Source organism: Urocitellus parryii, chromosome 4 (assembly GCF_045843805.1).
Source record: "Urocitellus parryii isolate mUroPar1 chromosome 4, mUroPar1.hap1, whole genome shotgun sequence".
Taxonomy (NCBI): domain Eukaryota; kingdom Metazoa; phylum Chordata; class Mammalia; order Rodentia; family Sciuridae; genus Urocitellus; species Urocitellus parryii.
In genome coordinates, this window is record NC_135534.1 from 124022898 (window position 1) to 124049518 (window position 26621).

The window sequence follows — 26621 nt, forward strand, 5'->3', positions numbered from 1 at the left end:
TAATAACCCTGTTTGATTTACAGCTTCATTTTTGTTCACATCTATAGACCATAATAAAGTGAAACCTAAAACTTGAAACTGTTCCTGAGTGAACCGTCAAACCTTGAAGTCCCAAACTTGGGGATCTTACTATGGCTAGGAAAATGATGAATCCTGTACAGTATCAAAGCAGTCAAGCAAAAAGTGTTGAAGCTTGTTCCTAAAGTGCTCACAGATAAAGCTGTTTTTTTTTTTTTAATTCAGCTTTGGGCTGAATTTCCACAAGGAAAGAACTAGAGAATGCTCACTGAGAACTGATTGAGTGTGTGAAGTTTCAAGCAACTAGCACAAACCCTGTTTGAGTTCCAGCTCCATTTCCATTGACCCCTATAGGGCAAAATGAAATGAAACATGAAAATTAAAACTGCTCCTGAGAGCAACTCCTTTTACCTAGGAGGCCCAAACATGGGGAGTATACTAGGAATAGCAAAAAGATGAATCCTGCCCAGTATCAACAAAGTTGAAAAAAACTAACTCTAACCCTAACACTAGCTCTAACACTTGCCATAACTCTAACAATAACCATAACCCTAACCTGTTAAGAGAACTGTTGATCATAAAAATTTCAAACTTGGGGAGAGTAGTGGGGCTAGCTAACAGATGAATTCTGCACAGTATAAAAAAAATCTGACCAAATAATTGGGGGTGGTATTTCACTACATGCATATTGCCCTGTTTTCTCCTAAAGTGATCTTGGATAAAATTGTTTTGCTTGCTTCATCTTACAGCTACTTTCAAAAGGAAGAAACCAGAGAGTGCCCAAAGACAACTGATTGAGTATGTGAAGTCTCAACGAGCTAACACCAACCTTCTGATTTCTAGCTCCTTTTGCATTTACACATATAGGTCAAAATGAAGAGAGACATTAAAAAAAAAAAAAAAAAAAAAAAAAAAAAAAACTATTCCCAAGAGCAAACCATTGAACTGGGGCACATAATAAGGCTAGGTAAAAGATGAATACTTCCCAGTATCAAATAAATTTGAAAAAAAAAGAAACAAACTCTAACACTAACTCTATCTCTAAAGCTAGCCCTAACCCTAATCCTAAACCTAACCCTAACCTGTTTAGAAAATCATTGATCAAAGATGTCCCAAACGTTGGGAGCTTACTCGGGCAAGCTAATAGAAAGAAAACAGAGAATGCTCGCAGAGAACTAATTGAGGGTGTGACGTATCAATCAGCTAGTACCAACCCTGTTTGATTTCCAACTTCATTGTCATTCACAACATTAGGCAATAATGAAGTGACACCTAAATTTAAAACTGTTACTGACATGAACCGTTGAACTTAAAGGCCCCCAAAAGGGGGTCCTATTAAGGCTAGGTAAAGGATGAATCCTGTACAGTATCAGAGTAATTCCACCAAACAATATTGAACATTGCTCCTAAAGCACTCACAGATGAAGCTATTTTTTTAATTTCAGCATAGGGCTACTTCCACAAAAAACACACCATAAAATGCACACTGAGAACCGATTGAGTGTGTGAAGTTTCAAGCAAACTTTCAAACCAACTCTGTTTCATTTCAAGCTCTATTTACATTTACCATATAAGTCTAAATGAAGTGAAAACTTAAAATACAAACTGTTCCTGACACCAAACCTGGGGAGAATAGTAATAATAGAAAAAAGATGAATCCAGCCCAGTATCAAAGAAATTTGAACAAAAATTACTCTAACACTAGCTTTACACCTAACCCTAACCCTAAACCTTACACTTACCAGTATAGAAAACCATTGATCCTAGATGTTCCAAACTTGTGGAGCCTAGTGGGGAAGTTAAAGATTAATACTGTACAGTAGTTTTCTTTTTAAGGACTCTCAGATACAGTTGTTTTGCATGCTTCAGCTTTGGCCAACCTTCAAAAGAAAGAAACCAGAAAGTGCCCAATGAGAACTGAATTGTGAAGTTTCAAGCATCTCCTACAAACCCTATTTAATTTCAGCTCAGTTTTCATTCACATCAATAAGCTATAATGAAGGAAAATCTTAAAATACAAACTGTTCCTGACAGCAAACCATTGAACTGAGAAGGCCCAAACCTGAGGAGCATAGTAAGGCTAAGTAAAAGATAAATCTTGCCCAATATCATAGAAATTGGAAGAAACCTAGGGATACACTGGAGCTCTCTGTGCAGATGGAAGGCTTGGCTGTGTTGTTGTCCTCAGCTCAGTTGGAAATCGGAAGTGCCGGCCATGCATGAGCTCTCTGCTCAGATGGAAGTCTCAGCTGCGCATGAGCTCTTGGCTCAGTCAGAAGTCTCAGCAGCACAGGCACTCTCAGTGCAGATTATAGGAAGTACAGAAGACAGAGTCTTTGCTTGTGGTTCACCAGACAAAGCTCTGGACACGGCCAAAGGTCACCCCAGAATCACCCACCTCATCAAACACTCTACACAGGTAACAGATATTATTCATCTTCGAAAACCTTAATCACCATCTATTGGTGGCCGTTGCTACCACCTCAGTTCTATGGCTCCTCAGGTACCTGGTTTCCAACTCCCCTACCTCCAGCTGTGATAACTCAACATTTTGCTCCCAAGATTTTTGGGGGACATAACTATCAATGCAGGACAGCAACTGTACAGGTACCTGGTTTTCAACTCAGAGACTAAGAGTAGGGAGGCTCAAGGTAGAAGCTCAAGCCCTCTCAAACTGGCTACCTCCACCACCCTTAGCATAGAGATTCAAGCTAGGAATAGACAACTCCACCTACTGGAAGAAAACAGAATTCTGAGAGACTTTTCTATTCTCGCTCTTATCATCTATTCTCCTCTACTTTTCCTCCTCTGGCCTCACAATCTCAACATATGTGAAACCAAAAACTTTTCATGAAATTTGAATTTAAGAACTGAATCACCAGAATAGTATAGTATAGAGAAATTGCATAGGCCCACTAAACCACCCGCCTTTATTTTCTTTTATTTTCATTTTCCCTCCCTTTCTTTCTTTCCTTGTTATTATTTTCTTCTTTTTTCTTCTTCACTCTATCCCACTTTCAACCTCCTAAATTTTATTTTTTATACATAGGGTAATTTTATGAATACAGATAAAGAATTTGAATTTATACATTCTTCTATAAATTACTCCTGTCTATTCATTACAGATCTCCTCCAATTTTCTAAGATAGATTAATCTCATACCCTCAATCCTTTACCCCTTAATATAGGATCCTAACCCTGAGCATTAATTCTCTATATACCAGCAGAAATGATATTCCTTTTATGAAACTAATGACTTTATTATAAATAATAATTGAAGCCAGCATCTGTGGACATAGAATCTAAATATAAATGTATTTATAATGGTTAGGCTTAGGCTTCGGATTAGGGTTAGATTTAGAGTTAGTATTTGATCTATGATTAGGGCTAGGACTAAGGATAGGGCAAGGGTTAGGGTTATCATAAGGGATAGGGTTAGAACTAGTGATAGGCTAGTGTGAGAGTTAGTTATAGGTCTATGGATAGGGTTATGTTTAGAAATAGGGCTAATTTAAGGTAAGTGTTAGGTATAGATCTCAGGTTAGGGTTATAGTTTGGGTTACATGTAGGGTAAGGTACTGGTTTATAACTAAGTTGAGGGCTAGGACAAACGTTAGTATTAGGGTTAGGGTTATTATTAAGGCTAGCCTTAGGGATAGAATGAAGGCTAGTGTTTGTGTTAGGTTTAGGGCTAGTATTAGGGTTAGGGCTAATGCAGGTCTAGGGTTACAGTTAGGGATAGATTTAGTATTAGGTTTATGGCTTGGTCCAGTGTAAGGGTTAGGTTTAGAGTAAGGATCAGGTTTAGAGCTAAGGTTATTATTAGGGTCAGGTTCCAGGTTAGGGTTTAGTTTAGTTTAGAGGTAAGATTTAGGACTCGAATTAGCATTAGGTTTAGTGTTAGGGTTAATGACAGGGTTAGGTTTAAGGTTTAGATGTGGTTTAATGTAATGGATAGATTTAAGGGTAGGCCTAATGTTTAGCATAAGGGTTAGCATTATCATTACGGTAATGGATAGGGTTAGACCTAAGATTAGGGCTAGGGATATGTATAGAATTAGGGTTCTTGTTTGGGTTAGGGTTAGGTTTTAGTTTAGAGTTAAAGCTAGGTTTAGGACTCAGATTAATGTTAGGTTTTGATTTAGGTTAGTACTAGGGTTAAGGCTATGTGTAATGTATGAAGTAGGGTTATGATTAGTGCTAGTTATAGGGTTAGGGCTAGGGCTAGGTCTAGTGTTAGGGGTAGGTTTATGATTATGACAATATTTAGAGCTAGAGTTAGTGTTAGGGTCAGAGTCAGTGTCCAGATTACTTTTCAGGTTAGATTTAGGACTAGAATTAGAGATAGTTGTAGGGCTAGGTGTAAAGTTTGGGTTTTCTTTAGGTTAAGAGTTAGGGGTAGGGCTGTGACTCAGTTATATTTTAGGGCTAAGGGTAGGGTTAGGGCTAATTTTAGGATTAGTGTTTGGGTTAGGGCTAGTGTTAGTGTCAGCTTTAGGCTGTGGCTTAGGGTTAGAGTTAGAGATAGGTTTAGATCTATGGTTTGAGCTAGGGATAAGAATAGGGCTAGTTTTAGGGTGATGGTAAGGGATTGAGTTAGAACTTGGTGTGGGGCTAGGGCAAGATATAGAGTTAGTCTTAGGGCAAGGGTTAGTGTTAGGGCTAGGGTTAGTGTTAGATTTAGGGTTAGGGTTAGGATTATAGCTAGTTTTATGACTAGGATCAAGATTAGAATTAGGGTTAGTGTTAGGTTTATGATTAAGGTGAAGTTTATGGCTAGGATGTGACCTAATTCGAGTACTACACCTCCTTTTAACCCTAATCCTAACCCTAGCCCTAACCGTTACCCTAAACCTAACCCTAGCCCTAAAACTCCCCTAACTCTAAACATAAACCCAACCCTAGCCTTAATCCCAACCATAATACTAGCCCTAAACCTAGCTCTAACCCTATCCATTACCCTAACCATAAACCTAATCCTAATGCTAACCTAGGATAACCTTAACCCTAGCCCTAAAACTCCCCTAACTCTAAACATAAACCCAACCCTAGCCTTAATCCCAACCATAATACTAGCCCTAAACCTAGCTCTAACCCTATCCATTACCCTAACCATAAACCTAATCCTAATGCTAACCTAGGATAACCTTAACCCTATCTCTAACCCTAAACATATATATTACCCAAAATCTAACCTGAACCCTAAACCTAACCATATCTATTTTTCTAACCTTAACACTAACCCTAATGCTAATTTGAGTTACTGACCCAAATCTTCACTGTGATCATGACCCTAAAATAACCCTATCACTAAACCTGACCCTAACACTAAACCTAACCCTTACACTAGAACTAGGCATAAACCCCACTCTAAAACTAACCCTAACCATATATCTAGAATTGACATTAGCCCTAGCCCTAATCCTGGCTCTAACCCTGACACAAAACATAGTCCTAATCCTAGCCCTAAAACTAGCCTTAATACTAAATCTAACGCTAGCCTTAACTGTATTTTTACACTCTCCCTAAACCTACCTATAACATCTAATTATTACCCTAATCCAAACACTAATATAGCCCTAAACTAGGCCTAGCCCTCACATTAATCCTAGCACTAATCCTTGCACTAATTTAGCCCTAACCCTAACCCTAATCATAGCCCTAAGACTAACTAAATTCACAACCTTGACCTAACCCTAGCCCTAAAACTAGACCCAACCCTAGCCATATATTTTGCCCTAGCCCTAAATTGGAAAGCTAGCCCTAACCCTAGCCCTAGCACTCAAACAAAACTGAGTCATAGGCTTAAGCCTAAACTTTAACCTAAACCTAATCCTAACCCTACACCTAGCCCTAACACTAGCCCTAATTCAAGTCCTAGTCCTAACTCTAGAACTTACCCTGACCCTAACACAAAACCTAACATTAACCGTAGCTCTAAACATTCCCCTAAACCTAAACCTAAACCAACACTAGACCTTGCCCTAAATCTAACCAGAAAACTAGCCCTAATTGGGCCCCTAGTTATTACATTAGCCATAGCCCTAAACCTAACAGAAAACCAATCCCTAATCTGAATCCTAAATCTAACTTTAACCCTAACCCTAACTTAAACTTAGCCCTACCCTAACACAAGCCCTAATCCTAGCTCTAACCTATCCTTGCCCTAAGCAAAATCCTCATCCTAATGCTACCCTAGTTTTAACCCTAATTTTTAGCCTACTCCAAACTCTAACTCTAATTCTAATACTAACCATATCCCTCATTCTATCTCTAACCCTAACCAAAACCCTAACCCTAACTCTGACCATTATTTTGACTCTAATACTAAACCTATATCTAAACCTGACCCTAACCCCAAACCAAACCCTAACAGTAGCCCTACCAGTAAACCTACACCTAAACCTAACCATAATACTAGCACTAGACCTTAACATAATACTAAATATAGCCATAACTGTAGCCCTAGCCCTAATAAAATCCTAGTTTTAGCCCTAACAATAACTGTAAACCTAATGCAAAGACTAACCCTACCCCTTGACCTAACCCTTGCTGTCATTTTGGCCCTAACCCTAAACCCAATACTAACCTGAACACAGGCCCCTACTATAACACAAACCCTAGCTCTAACCTTATTTTATCCAAAACCTAACCCTAAAAATAGACCTATCAATAACCCTAACCCTAATACTAGCCATAACAAAAACCTAGATCTTACATTACATATAGTCGTAACCTAGCCTTAAACCTCAAACAAAACCTAGCCTTAATTCTAGTCCTTAACCTTGCCATAAGCATAACCCTAATCCTAACCCTAGCCCTAACCCTAATGCTAATGCTTGACTTAGCCCTAACACTAGCTCAAACTCTCTTAACCTAAACATAACACTAGCCCTAACCCTAACCCTAACCCTAGCCTTAATCCTAACTGTAATAGCCCCAAACCTAGCTCTAACTCTATCCATTACCTTAAACATAACTCTAACCCTATGGTAACCCTAGCCATATTGCTAACCCTAACCATAATCTTATCCTTGACTCTAACCTTAATCCTCATCCTAGCCTTGTCTCTAGCTCAAACCCTAGCACTTACCCTAAACTTAACCCTAACCCTATCCCTAATCCTAACCTTAACACTAGCCCTAACACTGGCAACAGCCCTATCTATTGCCCTGAAGATAAGCCTAACCCAAATGCTAACCCTAGGCCTAACCCTAACCCTATCGCTAACACTAACCATATACATTACTCTAAACCTATCCTGAACCCTAGACCTAACCCTATCCATTACTCTAGGCCTAAGCCTAATCGTAATGCTACTTTGAGGCCTAACTCTAAACCTTTACCTAAACCAAAACCTAACCCGGACTCTGACCCTAATAATACACCTAGCTCTAAACCTGACCCTTACCCTAAACCTAACATTTACAATAGACCTAACCATAACATAACCTTAAAACTATCCCTAATGATAACCCTATATATGACATTAGCCCTGGCCATAATCCTAGCCCTAACCCTAACACAAACCCTAAACCTAATTCTATCCATAAACCTAGCCTCAATCTTAACCAAAACCCTCACCCTAGTCCTATCCATAATTTTACACCCCGCTCTAGCCCTGATCCTAGCTATAACCCCATTCCTTTCCCTAAAATTAAACCTAATCCTAACCCTAATAATAACCCTAATGCTAGCCCTAACCATAGGCCTAACCCTAACACTAACCCTAGTGCGAATCATAGCCCTAATTCAGCCATAACCTAACCCTACCCCTAACCCTAGTTCTAAGACTAACTCTAACTCTTGCCTTAGCCCTATTTATATTTCTAACCCTATTCATTACCATAACCCTAACACTAGGCCTAAACTTATCCCTAACATCTAGCCTTATCCCTAACCCTAGATGTAACCATAACTGTAAATCCAACTCTAAACTTAAGCCTAAACCTCACCCTACCTCTAGTCCAAACAATATTACTAATCCTAAAACTAGCTCAATCCTAGCCCTAGCCCTAAAACAAAACCGAGCCATTTCTCTAATCCTATACCGTATACCAAACCCTACCCTTATAACTAGCCATAACCCTACCTGTAATTGGAGTCCTAGGCCAAAACTAACCTTGACCCTGACTCTTATCCAAACACTAACCCTAGCTCTAAATATCACCCTAACCGTAAACCTAATGCTATCAAAGACCTAGCCCAAAACCTAACCCTAAAATTAACCCTAATTGTAACCCAAGTTCTTACATTAGCCACAGCCCTAACCCTAGCCCTAATCCTAACACAAAATAGCCCTAATCTGAGGCCTAACACTAGATTTAACAGTATCCTTAATATACCCCTAAACATAACCCTAATCCTAGCCCTAAACCCAGATCTAAACCTATCACTTACCTAAGCCAAACCCTATCCATAATGCTAACTCTAGTTCTAATCCTAAACCTTAGCCTAACCCAAACCCTAACCCTATTACTAGTCCTAACCCTAGCCCTCATTCTAGCTTTAACCCTAACCCAGAAAACTAACCCTAACCTTCACCCTTATTCTGACCCTAACACTAATGATAGGTGTAAACCTGAACCTAACCCTAAACCGAATGCTGAAACTAGCCCTACCAATAACCTTATACCTAAACCTAACCCTAAAACTAGCACTAGACCTAAACCTAATCCTAAATCTAGGAATAACTCTAGCCCAAACTGAAACAAAAACTTAGTCTAGCCCTAACAATAGCACTTAACCTAAACCAAACACTAACCTTACACCTAGACCTAACCCTAGGCCTTATTCTCGCTTTATTCCTAACCCTAACTCTAACCTGAACACTGACTCTGACACTAACACTAAACCTAGCTCTAAATTTGAAATTAAACCAAAGTCTAAACCTAACACTAGATGTAGCCATAACCTTAACTGTAACTAGCCCTAATTAGAACCATAGATATAACATTACCCATAGCACTAAGCCTAGGTTTACACCCAACACAAAACCTAGCCCTAATCCAAGGCCTAAACCTACCCTAAGCATAACCCTCACCCTAACAATAGATCCAACCCTAACCCTAACCTGATCTTGGTCCTAACCCTAGCAGAAAGCCTAACACTTAGATAAAACATAACCCTAGCCTTATCCCTAACCAAAACCCTAACACTAGCCCAAATCCTAGTTCTAACCCTAGACAATAACCTAATTCTAAATCTAACACTAATGATAACCCTAATACCAGCCATACACTAGATATAACCCTATCCCTAATCACAGCCCTAAACCTAACCCTAACCCTAGCCCTAATCTGTAAACCTAAACCAAACCATAAACCTAACTGTAAACCTAACCCAAACCATAAACCTAACTGTAAACCTAACCCAAACCATAAAACTAACCTTAAACTTTAACCTTAATCTAACCCTTGCCATAGCCCTGACCTTAACTCAAACACTAACCCTTACACTAAACCCAAGAGTAAACCTAAACTTAACCCTAAACCTAGCATTACCCTAAATCTAACCTTACATCTAACCCAATCTATTACCCTAAACCTTACCTTAACCCTAATTAAAACCCTATCCCTAACCCTAAACCTACCCTGACCATAAACATAACCATAACCATAGACCCAATGCTAACACTAACCCTCCCCTATACCTAAAGCTACCTCAAAATGTAACCTTTATACTAAACCTAACCCTAACCCTACCCTAAGCTGGGGTTACTAGCCCTAAATCTAACCCTAACCCTAACTCTAGCCCAAATCCTAACCATAATCCTAGCCCCAAAACTACCTCTAACTCTAGACATTATCTTTATGATAACCCAAATTCTAATGCTAACCCTAGGCCTACCTCTAACTCTAAACCTCTACATTACCCTAAACCTACACTGATCCCTAAATCTAACCCTATTCATTACCCTAACCCTAACCCATTCCTAATGCTCATTTGAGCCCTATCCCTAAACCTTAAACTAAAACAAACCCTAACCTTGATCCTGACGCTAAAATTATACCTAGCTCTAAAATTGACCCTTACCCTAAACCTAACCCTTAAACTAGATCTAGCCATAAAGCTAACCCTACATCTTCCCCTAACTGTAACACTAGACCAGACATTAGCCTTCGCCTTAATATAGACCTAACCCTACAACAAACACTAGCCCTCATTCTAGCCCTAAACCTAGACTTAATCATAACCCTAAACCTAACACTAGCCCTGACCCTAATTCTAATGCTCACCCTACCTCTAAACCTAGCTATAATGCCATTCCTTATCCTAAACATAACCCTAAACCTAAGGCTAGGCCTAAGATGAACACTAACACTAGCCCTCATTCTAGCCCTAATTTAGCCCTATCCCTAACACTAACAATAACCCTAGCCCTAAGACTAACACTAACACTCATCCTAGACCTATCCCTAGTTTTAAACCTATCCCTTACTGTAACCCTAACCCTAGCCCTAACCTTTGCTCTACTCTTAAATCTAGCCCTAAGTCTAAATCTAAACCTAACTCCAAATCTATTCCTAACCCTAAGTCTAAGCCTAACACTAACACTAGCCCTAAGACTAATGCTAATCATAAAACTAACCTTAACCCTAAAACTAGGTCTAAAACAAAACCGAGCAATAGCCCTAACCCTAAAGCTTAACTTATACAAAATTCTAACACTACACCTAGACCTAATAATAACCCTAATTCGAGTCCTAACCCTAACCTAAAAACTAACCCAGATTCTGATTCATATCCTATCACTCAATCTAGCAATAAACACCACCCTAAAGTTAATCAAAACCCTAACAGTAAGTCTAGCCCTTATTTGAGTCATATCCCTAAACGTAAAACTAACCCTGATTCTGACTCATATCCTAACACTAACCCTAGGTATAAATATCGCACTAACCTTAAACCTATCCCTAACACTAGACCTACCCCTACCCCTAACCTTAACTGTAACCCCAATTCTTATATTCACCATTGCCCTAAGCCTAGCCCTAACCATAACACAAAACTAGCCCTAATCTGAGCCCTAAAACTAGATTTAACCCTAACCCTAACTCTATACCTAAACCTAGCTCTAACCCTACCTCTGAACCCTAAGCCATATCCTAACTCTAATGTTAATCCTAGACGTATCACTAATTCTCAGGCTAACCAAAACCCTAACCGTATTAATAGTCCTAACCCTAGCCCTTACTCTACCTCTAACCCTGTCCCAAAACCTAATGCTAACCCTGACCCTTATTCTAATCCTTACACTAACCCTATGTCTAAAACTGACTCTACCCCTAGATCAAACCCTAAAAATAGCCCTACTGGTTATCTTATACTCAAACATAACCCTACCATTACTCCTAGACTGTCGCGACCCCTCGCCGGCAAGGGAAAAAACGACACAGGATTCTTCTTTCAGCAGTTTATTCAGGACCCTTGAATCATGATGAGAAAACAGGAACAAGAGAAGAAAGTGCGCGCGAGCGGTCAGTCTGCCCTAGCTTAAGTACCCAGCCTTGCCAATGAACCAGCACTATGTGGAAGAATCTAATAGGTACAGCGCAGCGGAAGCAGGCCAGAGCCCAGCCTACAGCCCAACAAGGAGTTGTTTACTTCCAACAACTCTAACCGCTGAGTCATCAGAAGCAGTAAGCCAGTGCCATTTTCAGGGTGCGGTCGCTGGCGGCTCCCAACAGTTCCCCCTTTCTGTTTTACAAGCAACAGGTAAAAGTAGAAGTCCTATCTCCATTGTGCAAAAGTGGCCGTAAATAATGGCACACTCCTGAGGAGGCCCTCCCCAGGCGAGTCACCATTCTTACCGATGCCTTTTTCATGGAGGTGGGGTGTCGACATCAAACCCACATGCAATAGGACATGCTTTTCTTGGGACTCAATCCTAGAGCTCCCAAGTGCAGTGCCTTGCCTCGCACCCTGTGATGTGTCGATCACTTGAGCATGGTGAGCCATGCATAAGGGGACTGTCCTGCCTCTAAAGCGGCAAAGGCTTGTATGAGCATAAGATTCCACACCCACTGCCGCCTGCGCATACAAACCAGACACCACAGGCATAATCCAATGGCAAGTACCAGGACCACAGCCAGTGCACCCATGCCTGTCCATTGCTTTAAGAGACTAAAATACTTAAACAACCCTGATATTACATCTTTCACGGGAGCAATATGGACTCGCGTCTTATTTACTCTAACAATTTCTTGTAGTCCATCCATGGGCAATAAACACCCATGAGTGAGTACTTGACTCAAAATGTCCACTTGGTCTTGCAGTAGATCTACCCGCTGATTTAGAAGCACAATGCCACGATGTAGATGTTGATTCATCATAGTCTGAGTATCCATGGCTGTTGCAGCAGTACCCACAAGCTTGTTCACAGCATCAGCAGCAAGCACAGCAATAGCGAGAGCCGCGGCAGCAGTGGTCACCACAACAGCAGAAGCTGCAACAGCTGCCACAATGTCTGCAGTTATACCAAAGTCTCCTTTGTCTCTTTGCAATAATACAGGCAAATAAGTAGGAAGGCACACGTACTACCACAACAGAGTCCTCCAAAGAGGCATTCCAGCATTTTATAAGTCTACACGTCTGGTTAGAACAATTGAGTAAAGGAGATGAACAATTGAACACCATTGATTACAGTAGCATTACCATTTGAGTCCCGGGAACCATCACTATCAAACCAGCCCGAAGATTGATTGGTTAACATAATACAAGTTATGGAATCAGAGTAATTCACATGTACAGAGAAACACAATGTGTCAGATAATGAAACAGTAGAAAAGTTTTCAATAGCTGCTACAGTATCCATAGGCAAGGTCGACCAATCCCTGGTTGCAGACCATTAGTAGTGAAGAAAAATAGAAGTACACCAGCCTGAGAAGTAACGGGCAATGGAAATGGCCACGTCTTTACCACCGCCCAGAGGAGTCGTTCTGCAGTCCAGACGACCTCATGTCCGATCACCATCAGGAGAAGCATCAATCAACCCATCTTGTTCATCTTCATTCTTCCTTCCTGACGGAGCTTGAGGAACTTTCCGCACGAGGCGCTCTGACACCCACAATGGTTCCATTCGGTCCTGTGGGAAAACACAGACAGAACCTCGTGCCCATGCCAGCACGGGATCAGGCCCATACCATTGTCCAGAAAGTACATCTTTCCACTTAACGTGCCCAAAGTTCGGGGCAGAGGGCGAACAGTGCCTAGTTGCAGCAGAGCGCCCTTGGATGTCCAGATTCAAAAAATTAATAGTGAATAGAGCCAGGGAAAGGTGCTCTTTTGGGGTGTGGCCTAAGCCAATTCCCCCTTTTTGTTTTATTAACATCTCTTTTAGAGTCTTATGAGCGCGCTCTACAATACCCTGACCTTGTGGATTGTAGGGTAAACCATGGACAAGCTGGATACCCATCTGGCTGCAAAAGGAAGAAAATTGTCGTCCAGTATACGCTGAACCATTGTCCATCTTAATGGTCTGTGGTAATCCCCAGGCTGCCCAGGCTTCCAAGCAATTTGTGATAACATTTCCAGCCTTTTCACCAGACAAAGCAGAAGCATGAATAATGCCAGAACAAGTATCTACAGACACATGGACATATTTAAGTTTGCCAAAGTCGGGAACATGAGTGACATCCATTTGCCATATAGTTAAAGGCCGCAAACCACGAGGATTTACGCCCACAGAAAAGGGATGATAAAAAACTATACAATTAGGACAATCCAATACAATCTGCTTAGCATCAGCACAGGAGATAGTAAAGTGCTTCTGAAGTGCTCGTGCATTAACATGAAACCTACTATGAAAGTTTCTAGCTTGATCTAAGGAGGAAATAGGGAACACCCAAGAAGAACGAGTAGCAAGATCAGCTTGGGCATTGCCAGCAGAAAGAGCACCCGGTAAACCTGTGTGGGCTCGAATATGCAAGGGGTAAAACAGGCGGAGTGATTCCAAATCAATGTTTGAAGATGGAGAAAAAGGGAAGACATTACTCCTGATGTGTGTATGGGACCCACTGCTTCCAACACCTTTAAAGCTTGAACTACATAAACAGAATCTGAGATTAAATTAAAAGGAAACGGACATTGTTCAAATACTTTTATGACAATTTGCAGCTCCACCCATTGTGGATTGCCAGGAGCAAACTGATGTTGGATGGGAGGTTGATCATTTACCACATAGGCTCCAATACCAGTTTTAGATCCATCTGTAAAGATATTTGCAGCTCCTGGGATAGGCGTAGAAGAAGTGATTTTAGGGAAAATGATAGGATGTTCCTTAACAAATGTAATAAGAGGATGTGAAGGATAGTGATTATCTATTTCTCCTAGAAAAGAGCATTGTAATATAGCCCAATTATCCAGGTTAGCACACAAAACTTGAATTTGCTGACACGTATAAGGAACAATCACAGACGTTGGAGAAAAGCCAAAAAATTGTATACTTTGTTGTATCCCTAACATAGCTAAAGAAGCAACTGCATCAGGATAATACTCAAGGGATTTTCCAGGGGATATACTTGGATGTATCCACAACAAAGGACCAAATTGCCACAAAACTCCAGTAGGTTGCCGTACAGTGGCGAGCACACATAATTGAAGAGGCTTATCCTCTTGAAGCCTGCAAAAGCTAGCATGTTGTATAGCCTTTTCCACTTTAAGCAACGCTGACCTGGCTTCCTCAGTAAGATGTCGAGGGGAAGTAAGATCTGAATCACCTTTAAGAATTTCATACAAGGGTTTTAATTCAACATTGGGAATATGTAAGTAACCCCCAATAAATTTATGTCACCCAATAATTTCTGAAAATCATTTAACGTATGCAAATCATCAGTCCCAAGAGCTACCCCCTGGGGTGCAATAGCCTCAAGACACCGGCACCAAGATAATCAATAGAGTCTCCTGTCTGCACTCCACCAGGTAGAATAAGCAAACCCTTCAATTGTAGCAAATGCACCAAATCAGTGTAAGCCACTCCACCTGAGTAAGAGTGAAAGCAGCATCTATACCATAAGTGCGAACGGATTCTGCCAAGGTTTTAATAATCTTAAAATCCAAAGGCTCATGGTATCTTCCCCTATCAGCGTCCTGAAAAACCGGGTACACTAGTCCCATATCTGTATTAACTGTTCTCAAACCTGTGCATGAAAAGTTCTCCCGGAGCTTTGGACTCCCCTCGCATATGAGGGCGATGCAACAGGCACTGCATCCTCCTCCAAATTCTCAACCTCTTCTTCAGAATTAGATTTATCAAAATTAGATTTATCCCCTTTCTCACAGTAGGCTTTCATACTTTGTGTCTTCCTTTTGTTCCTTTTCATTTTTATCTTACGTAGTTGCTGCAACAATACGTCCAGGTCCTCAGAACTCTCCGAGCCACTTGTGACCTCAGGTGTTTTTAATTTGGTCAAGTCTGGATAGAGCCTTCTCCTATTTTTATTTTCAGGCTCCCTTGCCTTTTTACTACTCTTACTCTTAATACTCTCTGCCACTTCACTATGTGACCCCTCAGATTTTTCCTCATGTAGTTGTTCAAGAACGGCCTGACCCTCACCCACAGCTTCCTGGCATTTACTGTCTGCTATACATTCTCTAACCAATTTCCAAAGTGGTATAACGCCATTCTCCAAAGTACCTTGCTCATAAGCGAAATCCAGATCTCTCCCTAATTTGTCCCAGCTGGGAATCGTAAGACTCCCTGAAAAAACAAACCAAGGAGCTGCTATATCAGCTTCTCTTAAAAACATCCGCAAAGTACTCTGCTCCACCCTAAGTCCTTTTGAACGCAGCAGCCCATCCAGGGCCAAAAAAATTGGGCTTGAAGAGGTAACACCCATTATGTTTTCAAAACTATGAAGAAAGTGAAAGTACAAAGGCCCCGCTCTCTCTTTATCTACAGAGGAGCGTCCTATTCTATTTTTTTTCCCCGCTCTCTCTTTATTTACAGAGGAGCGTCCCGCTATTTGCTTGCGGATTCCCACTTTACCTGGGAACTTACCAGTGCACCACCCTGACTGCTGAAAGTTCTGGATCCTGGGTTCGAGGAATATTCATCCCCGTTCTGGCCACCAATTGTCGCGACCCCTCACCGGCAAGGGAAAAAACGACACAGGATTCTTCTTACAGCAGTTTACTCAGGACCTTTGAATCATGATGAGAAAACAGGAACAAGAGAAGAAAGCACGCGCACGAGCGGTCAGTCTGCCCTAGCTTAAGTACCCAGCCTTGCCAATGAACCAGCACTATGTGGAAGAGTCTAATAGGTACAGCGCAGCGGAAGCAGGCCAGAGCCCAGCCCACAGCCCAACAAGGAGTTGTTTACTTCCAACAACTCTAACCGCTGAGTCATCAGAAGCAGGAAGCCAGTGCCATTTTCAGGGTGCGGTCGCCGGCTCCCAACACTAGACCTAAACCTAATCTTAAATCTAGCCTTAACTCTAAACTTATTCTAAATCTAATCTTAATCCTAAACCTAAAACTAAACCTAACACTAGCCCTAATCTTAAGTCTAATGCTAATCCTAAAGCTATCCCTAACTTCAGCCCTAGCTCTATTCCAGAACTGAGCCATAGCTCTAACTCTTACCCTTAACCTAACCAAACCCTAACCCTACACCTGGCAGCTAACACTAGACCTAATTCAAGTTTTAAGCCGAATCCTAAAACTAATCCTGAATCTGACTCTGACTCTAACATTAACCCTAGCTCTATATATCACTCTAACCCTAAACCTAAACCTAACACTAGTACTAGCCCTAACCCTAACCCTGAAACTAGCCCTAATCATAACACTTGTACTTAAATTAGTTGTAACCTAAACCCTAGTGCTAACTTAACCCAAAACAAAGCCCTAATCTGAGCCCTAACCCAAGCTTTAACCCTATCCCTATCCCTAACCCTAACCCTAGAACTAATCATAACCATAACCCTAGCCGTAAACCTTGCTCTAACTCTATCCATTAGACTAACCCTAACCCTTACGCTAACCCTAGGCCTAAACCTAACTCTATCTCTAATCCTAACCCTATCCATTACACTAAACCTAACCTGAAACCAAAACCTAACTCTATCATTACCCTAATCCTATCCCTAATGCTAATTTTAGCCCTATCTTTAAACGTTAACCTACCCCAAACACTAATTGTGACCCTGACCCTAATAATACCCTTAGCTCTAAACCTGACCCTAATCCTAAATCTAAACCTTACACCAGATGTAGCCATAAACCTAACCCTAAAACTATCTTTAACCATAACGCTAGACCTTAAATTAGCCCTAGCCCTAATCCTAGCACTAAACCTAGCATTAATACTAACCCAAATCATAACCTCAGCCCTAGGCTAATTCTAACCCTAGCCCTAGCTCTAATCCTACCTATAATTTCTTCCATTACCCTAAATCTAACCATAACCCTAAACCTAACCATACCCTAACCCTAACCCTAACCCTAACCCTAGCTAGAACCCTAGGGCTAACACTAACACCAAGCCTAGAACTAATCCTAGCCCATTTTAACCCTAACCCTATCCCTAAGACTAACTCTAACTCTTGCCCTAGCCCTACCATACCCCTAGCCCTTAACCTAGATCTAAACCTAATTCTAAATCTAAACCTAACTCTAAATTTAACTCTAAATATAAGCCTAAACTAAACCCTAACACTAGCCGTAACCTTAATGCTAATCTTAACACTTTCCCTATTCTTAGCCCCAGCAATAAAACAAAATCAAGCCATAGCCCTAATTCTAACCCTCAATGTAAATCAAACACTAACCTTACACCTAGCATTAACCTTAACTCTAAAACTAAACCTGACCTTGATGCTGACCCTAATACTAATCCTAGCTCTAAAAATCATCCTGACATTAAATTAACCCTAACATTAGACCTAGCCTTAACCCTAACCCTAAACTAATATCAATCACAACCCTAATTTGTACATTAGTTATTGTACAAATCCTGGCTCTAATCCTAACACAAATCCTACCCCTAATCTGAGCCCTAATCATAACACTAGAACTTAAATTAGTCATAACCCTAACCCTAGTCCTAACTTAACCGAAAATATAGGCCTAATATGAGCCCTAAGCCAAAGTTTAACCCTAACCCTATCCCTAATCCTAACCCTAGAAATAACTATAACCATAACCCTAGCTATAACCCTACTCTTAACCATAACACTAGCCCTAACCCTAACACTAAACCTAGCTCTAACCCTGTCCCTTACCCTAAGACAAACACTAACCCAAATGCTAACTCTAGTTCTAATCTTAATCCTTAGCCTAACTTAAATTCTAAAAATTTACTAGTCCTAAACCTACTGCTCATTCTAGCTCTAACTCTAACCCTGTCCCTAACAATAACCTTAGGTATAAACCTGACCCTAACCCTAAATCAAACCCTAACACTAGCCTTACTGGTAACCCTAAACCTGTACCTAACCCTAACACTAGACCTAGACCCAAAGCTAATCCTAACTATAGCTATAACTCTAGCGCTAGATCTAAACAAAAACCTAGCCTTAGCCATAACAATAAACATTAACCTTATCCAAACACTAACACTACCCCTATACCTAAGCATAGTCCTATTTTTGGCTATAACCCTAATCCTAACACTAACCCAAACACAGACCCTGAGCTTAACACTAAAACTAGCTTTAGACCTGACACTCACCCAAAACCTAGACCTAACACTAGACCTATCCCTAAACCTAACACTAATCCTAGATTTAATCCAAACCATAAACTTGCTCTAACCCTAGCTTTAAACCTATCCATTACACTAAACATAACCCTCACCCTAATGCTATTTCTAACCCTATCACTAAACCTAACCCATCCTTTACACTAAACCTTAAGTGAAACCTAAACCTAACTCTATCCATTACCCTAACCCTAAACCTAACTATAATGCTAAATGAAGCCCTAACAATAAACTTAACGCTAAACAAAATGCTAACCCTGACCTGAATCCTAATAATATCCCTAGCTCTAAACCTGACAATGACTCTATACGTAACCCTTACACTATACTTCACCATAACCTAACCCTAAAACTATCCCTAAGTGTAATACTAGAATTGATATTATCCCTAGCCCTAGTCCTATTCCTAAACCTAACAGAAACCCTAGCCCTTATCCTAGCCCTAAACCTAGCCTTAATTCTAAACCGAAAACTAACCCTAGCCCTAATCCTAATTCTAACCCTCACCCTAGCTTTAAAAATAGCTAGAAGCCCACCCATTCCCATAAACATAACCTTAACCCCAATTCTAACTGTAACCATAGCCCTCCCCTAGGCCTAAGCCTAACACTAGCCCTAGCCCTAATCCTAGCCCTAATTTATCCCTAACCTTAACCCTAAGCCTAGTCCTAAAATTAACTCTAACTCCCCTCCTAATCATATCCCTAGTTCTAACACTATCCCTTACTGTAACCATAACCATAGCCCTAACCCAAGCCCTAGCCCTAACCCTAGCCCTAGCCTAACTATAAATCTAACCGTAAACCTAAGCCTAAACCTCACCCTAACACTAACACTAAGCTAATGCTATTCCAAAATCTAGCCTTAATCCCAGCCCCTAAAACAAAACTGAGACATAGCCCTGAACCTAACCCTTAACTTAAACCAAAACCTAACCCTAGACCTAGCCCTAACTTTGCTCTAATTCGAGTCCTAACTCTAACCCTAAAACTAACCCTGAGCCTGACTCTGACCCTAAAACTAACCCTAGCTCTAAACATCACTGTAACCCTAAACTTATGCTTTGCATGCTTCATCATAGGGCTACATTCACAAGAAGTAAACCAGAGACTGCTGATAGAGAACTGATTGAGTGTGTTAAGTTTTAAGCAGTTAACACAAACCATGTTTGTTATCCAGTTCCATTTCCAATTACCCATATAGGTCAAAATAAAGTGAAACCTTAAAACTCAAACTGTTCTTGACAGTGAACCTTGAACTGAGAAGTACCAAACCTGGTGAACATAATAAGGTTAGGTAAAAGATGAATCCTGCCAGGTATCAAAGAAATTTGAACAAAATTAACTCTAACCCTAATACTACTTCTAAACTTAGCCTTACACCTTACCCTAACCCTAACCCTAACCTGTTTAGAGAACCTTTGATCATAGAAGTCCCAAACTTGGGGCACATATTAGAGCAAGCCAACATATGAATACTGCCCAGTATCAAAAAATCTGACAAAATAATGGTGGGGTTAATACATGCCTATTTCCCCCCTTTTTTTTCTTAAAGTGCTCTGGGATAATGTTCTTTTGCATTCCACAGCTTTGAAAAACGTTCACTAGGAAGAAACCAGAGAGTTCCCAAAGGACTGATTAAGTGTGTAAAATTTCAAGCAGGTAGCACCAACCCTGTTTGATGACCAGCTCCATTTAGATTTACTCATATAGGAAAACTTGAAGTGAAACGTTGAAATACAAACTGTTCCTGACAGTGAATAATTGAACCTAGAAGTTCCAAAACAGGGGAACATAATAAGGCTAAGTAAAAGAAAAATCCTGCCCAGTATCAAAGAAATTTGAACAAAACTAATTCTAATCCTAACATAGTACTAAACTTAGTCCTAATCCTAACCCTAAATATAAACCTATCCTGATTATAGAGCTTTGATCATACAAGTACCAAAATTGGAGAGCCCAGTGTGTCAAGGTAACAGATGAATCCTGCACAATATCAAACAAATCAGAGCAAATAATTGGGGGGGGTAGTTCAGGACATGCATATTTTCCTGTTTTCTCCTAAAGTGCTCTTGGATAAAATTGTTTTTGCATGCTTCTGCTTAGCACTACGTTCACAAGGAAGAAACTACAGAGTTCCCACAGAGAAGGGATTGAGTTTATGAAGTTTCAAGCAGCTAGCACCAACACTATTTTATTTCCAGCTTCATTTCCATTTACCTATATAGGTTCAAGTGAAGTGAAACCTTAAAATCTAGAGTGTTCCTGACAGTGAATCTTGAAACAAGAATGTCCAAAACTGGTAAACATAGTAAGGCTAGGTAAAAGATGAATTCTGCCCAGTATCAAAGTAATTTGAAAAACACTAACTCTAAACCTAACACATGCTCTAACACTAGCCCTAAACCTAACCCTAAAACTAAGCCTAACCTGTTTAGAGAACCTTTGAACATTGAAGGGTCAAACTTGTGGAGACAAGTGGGGAAAGCTAACACATGAATCCTGTGCAGTATCAATGAAATCTGACCAAATGATTGGGGAAGATATTTCAGTACATGCATATTTCCCTGTTGTCTCCTAAAGTATTCTTGGATAAAGTTGATTTGGCATGCTTCAACTTTGGGATACTTTCACAAGGAAGAAACCAGAGAGTGCCCACAGAGAAATGATTGAGTCTGTGAAGTTTCAAGCAGCTAGCACCAACGTTATTTGATTTTGAGCTCCATTTCCATTTAACAATAGAGGTCCAAATGAAGTGAACCCTTAAAATATAAACTGTCCCTGACAGTGAACAATTGAACTGAGAAGGCTCAAAATTGGGGAACATAACAAGAGTAAGGAAAAGATGAATACTGCCAAGTATCAAATAAGTTTGAAAAAATCTAACTGTGTTTCCAATGCTAGATCTGACTCTATCCCTAACCCTAACCCTAAGATCTTTAGAGAACCAATGATCATTGAAATCCTAAAATTGAAGATCGTAGTGGTGCAAGCTAACATATTAATTCTGCACTCTATCAAAGATATATGACCAAATAATTGGGGGGACGTATTTCAGTATATTCATATTTCACTATTTTCTCCTAAAGTGCTCCTGGATACACTTTTTTGCATGCTTCTGCTTAAGCCTACATTCACAAAGAACAAACCAGAGAGTGCCCACAAGAACTGATTTAGTGTGTGAAGTTTCAAGCATGTAGCATCAACCTTTTTTGATTTCCAGCACCAATTTCATTTACCCGTGTAGGTCAAAATGAAGTGAAACCTTAAAATACATATTTTCCTGACAGAAAAACATTGAACCAAGAAGGCCCAAACCTGCTGAACATAGCAAGGTTAGTTAAAGATGAATCCTTTCAAGTATCAAAAAATTTGAACAAAACTAACTCTAATTCTAATACTAGCTCTAACCCTAGCCCTTACTTTAACCATAAGCCTAACCCTAACCTGTTTAGAGAACATTTGATCATAGAAGTCTCAAAGTTGTGAAGACTAGTGGCACAAGCTAACAGGTGAATCCTGTGAAGTATCAAAGAAATCTGACCAAATGATTGGGGGAGGTAGTTCAGTACATACATATTTTTCTGTTGTCTCCTAAAATGCTCTCAGATAGAGTTGTTTTTGAATGCTTTAGCTTTGGAATACTTTCACAGAGAAGAAACCAGAGAGTGCCCACAGAGAACTGACTGAGTGTGTGAAGTTTCAAACAGCAAGCACAATCCCTGTTTGATTTCAAGCTCCATTTCCACTTACCCATATAGGTCAAAATAAAGTGAAACCTTAAAATCCAAACAAATTGAAATCCTGACAGTGGACCAGTGAACCTAGAAGGTCCAATCCTGGGGAACATAGTAAGGCTATGTAAAAGATAATACCTGTCCAGTATCAAAGAACTTTGAACAAAAATAACTGTAATTCTAACCCTAGCTCTTAAGATAGTCTTAATCCTAACCCTACACCTAACCCTAGTCTGTTTATAGAACCTTTGGTCATTGAAGTCCAAGACTAAGGAAGCCTAGTGGGTCAAGCTAACATATAAATCTTGTGCAGTATCAAAGAAATCTGAGTAAATAATTGGGGGAGGTATTTCAGTACATGCATATTTCCCTGATTTCTCCTAAAGGGCTCTGGGACAAAGTTGCTTTGCATGCTTCAGTTGAGCGCTACATTCACAAGGAACAAACCAGAGAGTGCCCACCGAGAACTGATTGAGTGTGTGAAGTTTCAAAATCTAGCACCAACCCTGTTTGATTTCGAACTCCATTTCTCTTCACCAGAATATTTCAAAATGAAGTGAAACCTTAAAATACAACCTGTTCCTGACAGTGACCCACTGAACCAAGAAGGCCCAAACCTGGGGAACAAACTAGAGAAAAGATGAATATTGCCAAAGATATTTGAACAAAGAGCTTTGAACAAAGCTAACTCTACCCTTAACACTATCTCTAACACTAGTACTAACACTAACACTATCCTTTTAGAGAGCCTTTGATCATATAAGGCACAAACATAGGTAACCTAGTGGGACAAAGTAACAGATGATTCCAGAGTAGGATCAATGAAGGTTGATCAGATAATTGGTTGAGGTAGTTCAGTACATGCATATTTCCCTGTTTTATCCTATAGTGATTTTGGATAAAGTTGTTTTGTATGCTTCAGCTTGGGATACTTTCACAAGTAAGAAATCAGAGAGAGCACACAGAGAACTATTGAGTGTGTGAAGTTTGAAGCAACTAGAACTAACCTTGTTTGATTTTGAGCTCCTTTTGCCTTTACCATATAGCTCAAAATGTATTGAAACCTTAAAAAAAAAAAAAAGAAACTGTTACTGTCAGAAAAATCATTGAACTGATAAGACCTAAACCTGGGGATAATAGTAAGGCTAGGCAAAAGATGAATCCTGCCCAGTATCAAAGAAATTTGAACAAAACTAACTCTAACACTAGGTCTAAACCTAGCCATAACCCTAACCATAACCTTAACTCAAACCTCTTTAGATAATCTTTGATCATAGAAGTCCGAAAGTTGTGAAGCCTAGTAGGGCAAGTTAAGATATGAATCATGCATAGTATCAAAGAAATCTGACCAAATAATTGTGGGAAGTAGTTCAGTACATGCATATTTCCCTGTTGTCTCCTAATGTGCTCTCGGATAAAGTTTTTTTTGCATGCTTCTTCTTTGGCATATATTCAAAAGAAAGCAAACAGAGAGTGCCACAGAGAAGTAATTGAGTGTGTGACATACCAAGCAGCTAGTTTCAGCCCTTTTTGATTTCCAACTTTACATTCACACCGATAGGCCATAATGAAGTGACACCTAAAAATTCAAATTATTCCTGACAGTGAACCATTGAACTTGAAGGCTCAAAATTGGTGATACTACTAAAGGTAGATAAAGGATGAATCCTGTACAGTATCAAAGTAATTCCACCAAAAAATATTGAAGCTTACTCCTAAAGCACTCACAGATAAAGCTGTTTGTCTCTACTTCAGCATAGGGCTATTTCCACAAGTAACAAACCAGAGAATGCACACTGAGAACTGATCGAGTGTGTGAAATTTCAAACATCTAATGCTAATGCTGTTTGATTTCAAGCTCCATTTCCTTTCACCTAAACAGGTCAAAATGAAGTGAAACCTTAAAATACAAACTGTTCCAGACAGCAAACAATTGAACCTAGAAGGCCCAAACCTGAAGAACATAGTAAGGCTAAGTAAAAGAATTGTCCTGCACAGTATCAAAGAAATTTGAACAAAACTAACTCTAACCATAACACTAGCTCTAAAGCTAGCTTAACCCTAACCATTAAACTAACCCTAGCCTGTTTAGAGAACCTTTAATCATAGAATTCCCAATCTTGGGTAGCCTAGTGGGGCAAGCTAACAGTTGAATCCTGTAAAGTATCAAAGAAACCTGAGCAAAAAATTGAGGGAACTGTTTCAGTATATGCATATACCCCTGATTTCCCCTAAAGTGCTCTTGGATAAAGTTGCATTGCATGCTTCACTTAGGGCTACATTCACAAGGAACAAACCAGAGAGTGTCCACAGAGTACTCATTGAGCATGTGAAGTTTCAAGCAGCTAGCACCAATACTGTTTGATTTTGAGCTCCATTTCTCTTCTTCCATATAGGTCAAAATGAAGAAAAACCTTAAAATACAAACTTTTCCTGACAGCAAACCACTGAGCCCAGAAGGCCCCAAAATGGGGAGCATAGTAAGGCTAGGTAAAAGATGAATCCAGTGCAGTATCAAACAAATTTGAACAAAAATAACTCTAACCCTAACACTAGATTTAAACCTAAACCTAACCATAACTCTAACCCTAACTTGTTAAGAGAACCATTGATCCTAGAAGTCCCAATCTTGGGGAGCCTAGTAGGGCAAGCTAAACAATGAATACCATAAAATATCCAAGAAATTTAATCAAATTATTGTGAGGCTTATTTTAGTACATAGATATTTCCCTATTTCTCCTTAAGGTCTCTTGCATACAGATGCTTTTGCATGCTTCAACTTTGGCCTACCTTCAAAAGAAAGAAACCAGAGAGTGCCCACTGAGAACTGATTGTGTGAAGTTTCAAGCACCTTGAACCAATCCTGTTTGATTTCCAGCTCAATTTTAATTTACATCTGTAAACCATTTCAGGTGATACCTTAAAATACAAACTGTTCCTGACCGTGAACCATTGAACCCAGCAGGCCCAAACCTATAGAGCAAAGAAAGGCAAAGTAAAAGATGAATCGGCCCAGTATCATAGAAATTTGAAGAAAACCAGGGCAATGAGGGTGCTCTCGGTGCAGACAGAAGGCTCCGCCATGCAGGTGTTCTCAACACAGATGGAGGGCTCAGACGCATGGGTGCTCTTGGTGCAGATGGAAGGTGGGCCAGAACACAAAGGCTTTGCTTGTGGGTAACCAGACAGAGTTCTGGACAGAGCACAAGGTCACTCCAGAACCACCCAACTCACCAAACCACCTACATGGGTAACAGATGGAATCCATCTTGGAAAACCTAACTGCCATCTATTGGTGGGTGTGGCTGCCAGCACAGTTCTGTGGCGGATCAGGTACTAGACTTCCAACTCCCTACCCTCAGCTGGGATAACTCAAGATTTTTCTCACAAGATTTTGGGGGGGCATCACTATCAATGTGGAATAGCAACTGTAAAGGTACCTGGTTTCCAACTCAGAGACTAAGAGTATAGAGGCTCCAGGTAGAAGCTCAATTCCTCTCACACTGGCTATCTTCAAAACCCTGAGCACAGAGACTCAAGCTAGGAATAGACAGCTCCACCTACTGGAAGAAAAGAAAACGGAGTTCTGAAAGATATTTTTTTTCCTTTCTTAATTTTTTTCTCCCTCTTCTCTTCCATTCTCTTCTACCCTTCCCCCTCTGGTTCTCACAACTGCAACATGTGTGAAACCAAGAACTTTGCATGATATTGGACTTTAAGAACTGAATCACCAAAATAGTATAATGTAGAGGAATTGCATAGGCTCCACCTCACCACCCCTTTATTTTCTCTTATTTTCATTCTTCCTCTCTTTCTTTCTTTCCTTCTTATTTTTTCTTCTTTTTTTCTTCCTCGCGCTATCCCACTTTCAACCTCCTAAATTTTACGACTTATACATAGGGTAATTTTCTGAATACAGATAAGGAGTTTGAATTTATACATTCTTCCACAAATTGCCCCTGTCTATTCATTAAGGTTCTCCAAATTTGCTGTTATATTAATCCCATATCCTCATTCCTTTCCCCATTAACATAGCATCCTACCCCTGACCCTCAGTTCTTTATACACAACCAGAATTGGTTTGCCTTTTATGAAACTAATGATTATATTCTAAATAATAATTGAAGCCAACATAGAGTCTAGCAATAAAAGTATTAATAA